Here is a 9,006-nt window from a genome sequence, read left to right as displayed (position 1 = left end):
GACAATTTTTCGCTCTCAGTTTTTCCACAGCCAATAGCCCGGTGCTGACCTGGCTCAAGTTTCGAACACTTATCCCCCGACATTGGTAGTACATTTTAATTTTTAGTATGTTGATGCATTCTATATTTTTTGAGTTTGTCAATACTTCATTAGGTTTAGTTTAGCCACATGTTTTCCTCTCACTAGTGCATGCTCAATCTTGATCATTGAATCTATATATCAAATAGATAGGAACTTTTTTCTCGCAGTTCGTCAATTCAAGTTTTGTATTACAGTACTCAATGCACTGCACATGTTTATTTTATTCCTAGGTGATTGATGTGAATCTATGTACATCCTTGTTTGGCAATGCATCTTATATATTGCAGCCCAACATTCTCCTTTGCATAATTGTTTTGTAGCATGAGGATATCCCTTTGTCCTAACGTTTTCCTCCTCAAATGTGTTTTGCACTAGGTTGTGTGATCGACAACCAAGACTCACGAGCTTCCTTCGACTGCGATAACACATAACACTCACTCTCTCTCTCTCTCTCTCTCTCTCTCTCTCTCTCTCTCTCTCTCTCTCTCTCTCTCTCTCTCTCTCTCTCTCTCTCTCTCTCTCTCTCTCTCTCTCTCTCTCTCTCTCTCTCTCTCTGTAATTCAATGAGAAATAAGAGAAAATTGAATGCACTTGATTTGGAGGAGTTTTCATATACACAATTCTTTTATAAAAATTGTCAATGTGCTTTGTACTTTGTTTCTTCAGTGCTAGATTCTTGGTGTCAATCTATGTATGTCCTATTAGGTTCTATAGCAATGTCTGCCAAGCAAGACTACTTATTTTCTCTCAATAATCATCACGCTTATTGACCCGTGGTTAGCTAGCTTATCAACTCATACCCGAGGCTTTAGTCTCCAAGGATTATGTCTAGTTATCACCATGTTCTTATGCCGGGTTTAGTAGTTTTGTTTAGCGGTGTGCTGAGTGAAGTTCAAGAGCAATGGAATATATGCCAAAACCCTCGTATGTTGAGGTAGTGGTGGGGGGTCATGAGGCAATAAGGGGGCTTCAAATTGAGCCTCCGGAATTCATTGGTAATGGTTCGGACGTTATTAAGACACAGTAGTGTGGCCACCACAAAAGGTCAATTGAGGAGGCGAGGAGAGGCGCACCTGGCTGTGGCACCTCAATTGAAGGGTCAACCTTTTAAGCCCTAAAGAAAATCTTACCACATGTGGTCGAAGTTCAAAATGCATGCTCGTTGTTGGTTTCGTTGGCTCTAAGTAAAAAAAAAACTTACCGCGTTGGCCATTGGTGTTTGGCTTTATGGGTAGGGTGCCCTCCCAAATTGAGCTCATCAAATGGATATTCGGCCCTACGATCCTCAACCATGGCAAAGCGATAGACTATGTCTAGTATCTCACCAAGGGGTTCTTCATTTTTCAGTTCAGCCACCCTGTGGCAACAGATAAAATTTTGGCCAATGGTCTGTTGTACCTTAACCACTCGGCACTTCGTGTATTACCTTGGAACCCTTCATTTGAATCTCCAAAGTCATTCAAGGATTTGTGCCGAGTGTGGGTGGACTTTATCACACTTACCAATCTAGTTATGGGAGAATCTTAGAGATATGGTAAGTACCCTAGGTGTTCCTTTATTCGTACCAACTCGCAAAAATCTGGGGTCTGTAGTAAATAAGGTATGCATTTGCTAGGATGTACATAAGCCTCCCCCAAAGAGCATGGTTATTAATGTAGGTGCAAGACTAAAAGTTATCCCTCTCCATTTTGGTACATTTTTTGAGGCATGTTTCAAGTGCAATGGGCAAGTGAGGATGAAGACGGCAAGACTGATAAGACACAAGAAAACGCATCCAATGAATCGACTGATACCAGCATGGAAGTCGAAGTTACTAAGGAAGGAGAAGGTGGTAGTTGCACTGAAAATGCAAGTGTCAAAGCTAGCAAGGTGGGCACTCATGAGGTCACCCCACAAGTCCACTCTACTACTGAGCCGAGTTCAAAGGTTAGCAATAGCCAAGCCACCCCTAGACATCAGTTCTCAGCATTCTCAATGATCAAAACACAAGTGAAGCCTCGAAAAAAAATTGTTATGGCCCTACCCTTAAGAAGGTGGATGAGGGATGGCATCAAATCTCTACAATTAAGTGCAAGTGAGTAAAACTTTGGCACGTAGCAGTTCCACCTCAAAGATAACCCACCAGACAGTCAAGAGTCTCTCATTAATTTGGGAAATTTCTTCGAGGTGTGGTAGGCTAAGAATCCAAGGGGCCTACTCAACTCGGAGTTATCTTCCCCCTAGCTGATCGTGGCGGAGGAGGGCAGTAGTGGACTCAAGGGAAGTCCACAGGCTGTGATGGAGGAGGATGACCAAAGAGAGATAGAGATATATGGCTCTCCAATTGTGGAGGAGTTTGTCCTCCTCTCCCCCTAATGGATGACATACAAATCAAGTCCTAGAATGTGAGGGACATAAAGGAAAAAAAATATTTGTTCTGGGAGGTAAAAAAACATGCTACAAATTTTTGGCTTATTTAGGAGCATCATCTTGAAGCTTCCAGTTGCAGGAAACAGGCAATAGGGAGCAAGCTAGTGTTCTACAATGATGGCTCTCTTGGGTTTAGTGGGGTGCTCTCCATTGTTGACAGAGAATTGGAGCCACAAGCAATGTTGAACCATGCCTCAGGGAGAGTCCTTGGGATATGGGTGAAGTGGGCGGGACAATTTATTACTATTATCAATGTATATGCTCCTTTTGATGCTAAAAGGAGATCCAAACTCTAGGTAAACTAACTTGCATGCAATGGGGAAGGAAAAATCCCCTAGGTGGGACAGAATTACAACTGAATTCTTCAAATAATTTTGGGAGGATCTTAAATCCCTGCTTGTGTAGATTGCAAAAAGGGCTCTCTTGGAGGGGCAATTGGATGCAAACCTTAGAAAAGGACTGATCAATCCAATTCCCAAAATGGTTTATTGCTCCATACTTAAACATTGGTATCCTATCTCCATAATGACAATGGCGTACAAGCTCATTACCAAGGTGATTTCTTAAAGACTGGCTCTAATCATGAACAAAGTTATCACCCCTCATCATGGCTTCATCAAAGGATGCTATATTTATGAAATATCCTAGCAACCATGGTTGGCATTGAATACACGGTGTTATCTAAACAAGAATGTAACTTGACATGGATAAAGTGTACAATAGAGTCTCTTGGTCATTCCTTGTGGTGGTCACGAAGGCTTTGGTTTTTGGACCCAAGATGTGTGGAATAGTGCACACACTTGGGGAGGGAAGCTACTCTGAGCTTCTCTTAAACAATAGGATAGTGGGAATGTTTGAGAACGCGTGCTCAATCAAACAAGGCTGCTCCCTTGATCCTCTGTTCTTTGCCATTGGCTCTCACCCTCTGATAGACCTGATCAAGGACAGTGCAGCAAAAGGGGAAATTCAAGGTGTCACTTCTTGGAGGTAAGCAATTGCTTGCAAAGTTGTTTACTGACGATTCTTTGCTCTTTCTAAAAGCCAAGACAAATGTGTTGAAAAGAGTCCTCGAGATTGTACAAGTATTTGCTATTGCGTCAGGCTCACTTTGCAATATTAAAAAATCAAGATTGATCTCTCTTTCAAAAAGACTGGTCAGGGAAAGTCATTGGTAAAGGTAGTCTATTCAGGCACCTAGGTGCCCCTATTGGGTAGGCTTACTGGATAAGTAGAGATTTGACTGGGGCTTGAGCAAGATAAAGAGAAAAATGAGAAGATGAGATTTTGTGCTCCTTCCCTTCCATAGCAAAGCTACTGTGATCAATGCATTCATTATCTCTTACATCTTGTTTGTGTCTCCACTTCTTAAAATGAGCAATTCCAATTGGAAAGAATTTTTAAAGCATCTCAAACGGTTATTATGGAAGAGCAACAACAAAAGCACAAACCCTTGCCAATGGGGAAAATGAGAATGGATAGGGAGATTAAAGAATCAAGACGGCATTGGGATCATTGACCCCATACAACATGTAGAAGTTGTATGTGCCAAGTTTGTTGTTTCATTAGGAGATCAAAAGGAGGAATGGGCCATCCTGTCTTGGGATATGATTAACACTAGAATGGTAACCTAACAGGACATAAAATTGTCCTTTCAGGGTTTTGGGAAAAATTTCCAAAACCATAGTAGATCCACTCATTTTGAAAAATCCTTTCATGAGCTTATAGTTCATTAACTACTACATATGGAAAAAATGAGAAACTTGTAATTTTTCTCATCCCTTGGTCACTACAAGCCTCCAAAGTTGATGGAACAGTGCATTTTGCCCAAAACAACAATTTCTTACTATTGATTGCATATAAATAAGAGTGGGGATTTTTGTAAGACATGAGATAAAATGCCCCGTTAACTTCAATGGGTTGGTGACCAAAAAATATGGTTGCTTTTACCTCACTAATTTTTTTTGGACAAAAAAAATAGGTACAAAAAAGTTGCATTTCTGCCATTCTACACACCTATCATCAAAGTTTCTATAGTCACGCTCAATACATATACTATATACATGTTTTCTTAGTTCCCTTTGGGCCTTTTGATTTAAAAGGAGCCATAGAGCATGTCAAAAGGATAATGGATCTCTTGCAATTGGAACCTTGGGGGCAATGATAAAGTGCTAAATACAGCAAACATGAAAAAACTGGGTTTAGCATTATGACCTCTAGAAACCCATAGAAACTACTCAATATCTAGCCAAGTTTGTAGTCTATCATTAGATATGCTTACTACCTACAAAATACACACAATTGGCCTAAGAAACTAGAAATATTGAGAAAGTTATACTTGCTACTCTAAAATGTATCGTATTCTTCAGCAATAAAAAAACTCAACCATCATCATATACTATGCTATATAGCATATTAGGTCCCCCAAAACTCAAGGAAGATTAGATTTATGTTATATATTACACTTACATAATCAAAATTGAATTTGGATATCAAGAAAGCCCCCAAAAAAATCATAAAAATGCTAATTTTGGCCAAAAAACAGGATTATGTAATTCTTGTAAATTGGTCATAACTTTCAATTTTAACACTTAGCTCTCCCTACAAGCATCAAAACATATTGAGAACTATGAAGGCCTAACCTATAGCCATCTAAACCTCACAAACATGAAGTTTAGAGTGGTATAGTTGCCAAAAATTGAAAAAAAGTCAAAAATAAGACCCGTTTTTTCACACAGTTTAGGTTCAAAAATGTTGTGCAAGAGTAAGGTTAATGGTGAGATCGATACTCCAAAAAAAATTCTAAGTTTCTTTCAGCTCATAAGGCAACTTTGTGGATATATAGCACCTAGAAATCCATTTTCATACTCTTCAAATAATTCAAGAAAAATGGTCACTTAACAGGACACAAAAGTGTCCAAGGACATGTTGGGGTATAGGCATCTGTGCCTTGCTTGGCCGCCCAGAGTCTGGGTGCCCACTGACTTGTATACCTTATACATAGCATAAGTGTATAGGGGGCTGCTCACTTTTTGAGTCTCCCCACCCACATCGTGTCTGTCTCCTTCTTCTCTCTCTCACTCTCCGTCTGTGGTGCTCCCCGATCCCCTTCAATTGGTATTAGAGCGTAGGTGCGGAGGGAGCGCGTGTGTGGACAGTCACAACGACAGCGGAGAGCCAGTTTCATTCCCGAAATCGCGTCCGCGCGCGCGCACTTTTAAAAGTGCAAATAGGGTTTCGACTTCGGCATCGGAAAATTCAGCTTTCCGAGAGTGTTTCCCCACGCGTCCTCGCGTTTTACCCCCCTTTCGAAGCCATTCGAGCCATCAAAAACCTCATTCGAGCTACGGTTGAGGAGCTGCATTTCCAGCCCTCTTTTGGCAGTTTATGCTGTGTTTTTTGGGTCGAAACGGAGGTTTTTGGCATAGCTTTCACACCCGGACTCGGATACATGTGATCCAGGAGTCTACCTTGGGGTTTTGGCACGCTCCAGACGCGCTTGTCATATCAGAATTTTAAAATTCTGAACACTGAATTTTTTGCAACAGCAATTGTTTATTGTGTGTCGAGGACTCCACACATGGTTTGCTCTCAGATGTGAGAGTGATATTTGCTGCAAAGTTCCTCACAGGTGGGAGGATACAATGAATGCCTTATGTGGTTTGATGCTCAGGGAGACTAATGTGATTGCATTTTGAGCTCGGCAATGTATGCCTCGAGCATGTTTTTTGGCAGTCACAGGTAGAGAAAATATTTGTGTACTAGATTTGCAGGTGTTTGCAATGATGTATGCAAAGTGTGGAGATTGGTGCATGCATTTAGAATGCGGTTTGATGCGCTTTGGTTGCTCATGGTTTTGAGTGTGCAGTCAATTTGTTTACTAGTTTTGTGGCCGTTTTACTGACGAAACTCTGGCGAAATTTTCCCAGGAGTTTTATGCGTATCATTTATGCGATCTAGGTAGAGATTGCGGGTTGCACTCAGCATTTGCGTGCGGTGTTCTTTGCAGGTGGGAGATTTGTGCGTGTGTATGCATCGATACCGCACAGTGTGGGCTTGGTGATTAGCTCACGGGTTTGACAGGCGTACAGTTATCTTGGCACACTCACAGGAGTGAGTATTGTGATGTATGCTTGTGTGGCTACGAGCTAGGTAGCCGGATTCGAGCACTAATGGATTGAGGTTTTTCAGCAGGTTTCAGCTACAGGTTTACAAGTTTACAGACAGGTTTGAGGGCTTATTTGGGCGCTGAATTTTCAGCCATTGTTTCCTCTTTGCAGGTGTCCATGTATGGCTCAGTTGTATGCTGATTTGGGACACATTTGTGACTTGTTTATGCAGTTGTTTAAGAGCTGAATTTTGGGGATGATTTACAGCCATATTTGCAGACTTTTGTTGATACGATTCGAGCCAGTTTAGGGATGATTTGGTTGACATTTGCTACTCATTGTTGGCTGCTCTTTTGTGACCATTATGAGATGTTGATCTTGAGACCAGATGTCGTAGCTGCAGTGGGAGCATTTGCAGTTTGGGTTGTCAGTCGTTTGTTGACTGATGATGGCATAGTGCACGAGGGAGATATGCAGGTATTGCGTACATACTTGTAGTATGTGTGCGGTACGTCTGTTGGTGTATGGACTTACACGGGAGCAGGACAGCCGGATGCACACGATCACAGCCAGCCAGTGGGCATCAGTTGAGAGCGGTTTTCTCTCGCCTTTTGTAGTCTTTTGACTAGGTTCCCTTGCTTAAAGGCACATTCGCCTTTAAGTGGGAGGTTGTTGGGGTATAGGCATTTGTGCTTTGCCCGGCCGCCCAGAGTCTGGGCGCCCACTGACTTGTATACCTTATACATAGCATAAGTGTATAGGGGGCTGCTCACTTTTTGAGTCTCCCCACCCACATCGTGTCTGTCTCCTTCTTCTCTCTCTCACTCTCCGTTTGTGGTGCTCCACGATCCCCTTCAGGACATAAAAGTGTCCTGTTACCATTCTAGTGTTAAGAACCCAGAGCTTGTCTCCAAAGGGGGAACATGGATGGATGCCACAATGCACTATAAGATCTTGGCGTCTCTTTGGACATTCTTGAAGCTTGGCATCTTCACTAGGGCTATGCTAAAAAATGTAACAAAGTGGCTTCAACCTTGGATTAGTGGAGAAGTTCAGATACTTTAGGCCCGGCTCCTAAACTCAATTACTGTTGCTTTGGGTGGCTCCCCCTTATAAGGTTTCAAAAGGCTCACATGAAAGGAATTACAAATGGACCAAGTGCTTGATAACCTTAACTTGTAAGCCAATTCATTAATGGACTTAAGGATTTCAAATGGGCCATGATATATTTTTGCTAGCTTAGCATAATATTTTTGGTGACCCATTAGACGTCCTTGTGTCCCCTGCCATGTAGTATGGCTTAGATGTGCTTTGGGAAACTTAAGTAATACCAAAGAATTCTCTTTGAAGGGCAAGGCTCTTTTGTGCTTGTCAATAGGAGCCTTTTGATTCTGTTGCGTGATGGCTATATTTTCATTAATCTTGTGAAAATATTCTTCAGAGCCTCTACTATACTAATCAACATCAAATATCTTTGCAAGTGTCTTGACTATCAATGGGAACTTAGGTCTTCCTTCAATTACCTTGAAGGGTGTCTATCCTGTGGAAGTATGGTTAGTGTTATTGTAAACATGCTCTACTAAGGGTAAATACTTTTCCCATTGATCTCTTTGATCTACTTTCATAACATAGGCTTTGAATAGTTAAATTTTTTATCTCACTTTCGCCATCTGTTTGTGGGTGATAAGCTGAGGAGAAATTCAACTTAGTTCCTAGATTCTCCAAGAGACCTTTCCAAAAAAAGAAATGGAGGTGCTAATCTATCCCTATCACATTTTGAGGCGCTACGAGTAGTGCGAATTTACACATCTAGGTTGTAAAACAAATTCACCAAAGTAAAACCTTGCTTATAGAAGTGTTAGCAGCAAGCTAACTCAAATACCATTTTTTGGAGCTCTCATTGTAAAAAAACTTATTATTTTTTATAAATCGAGAATATTGTAACTCCTATTTTTTGGATAAACCTTGTAATAGATGAGACGGGGCTACAAGCTTCCAGATTGTATCAACCTATCATTACCTATCTTTAGTTAGAGCTCCCAAATTATTAGTTTGGACCAACAAAGACCTTGGCTAAGGTACAAAAGCCAATTTTGTAAGTTATTATTAAGTTTTTGGATAATGAAATAAACAGCATGAGCTAACGGGGCTCGCTTCTCTCCTTCTCGCGCTTCCTACTCCCTCCCCAGTTGTCACATTGTCGTCGCGTTGGTTGCATTGCAACCGCAGGTAAGAGTTGTACGCATTGATGTAAACACGTCACGATATTTTGTATCTTTTGGCGTCACCGACCCACGACCTAATTTCATCATAGGAATTTACACTTCACAATCAAAAACTAAGCATAGGCGGGGTATTGGGGCATCATTGCTAAGCATTTAGGTGTATTCTGGGTCGAAAACGACTAGGT

The sequence above is a fragment of the Adiantum capillus-veneris genome, chromosome 25, assembly GCF_014529385.1.
Source record: "Adiantum capillus-veneris isolate H3 chromosome 25, ASM1452938v2, whole genome shotgun sequence".
Taxonomy (NCBI): Eukaryota; Viridiplantae; Streptophyta; class Polypodiopsida; order Polypodiales; family Pteridaceae; genus Adiantum; species Adiantum capillus-veneris.
The sequence above is the reverse complement of the archived record's forward strand: the minus strand, read 5'-3'. Positions refer to the sequence as shown.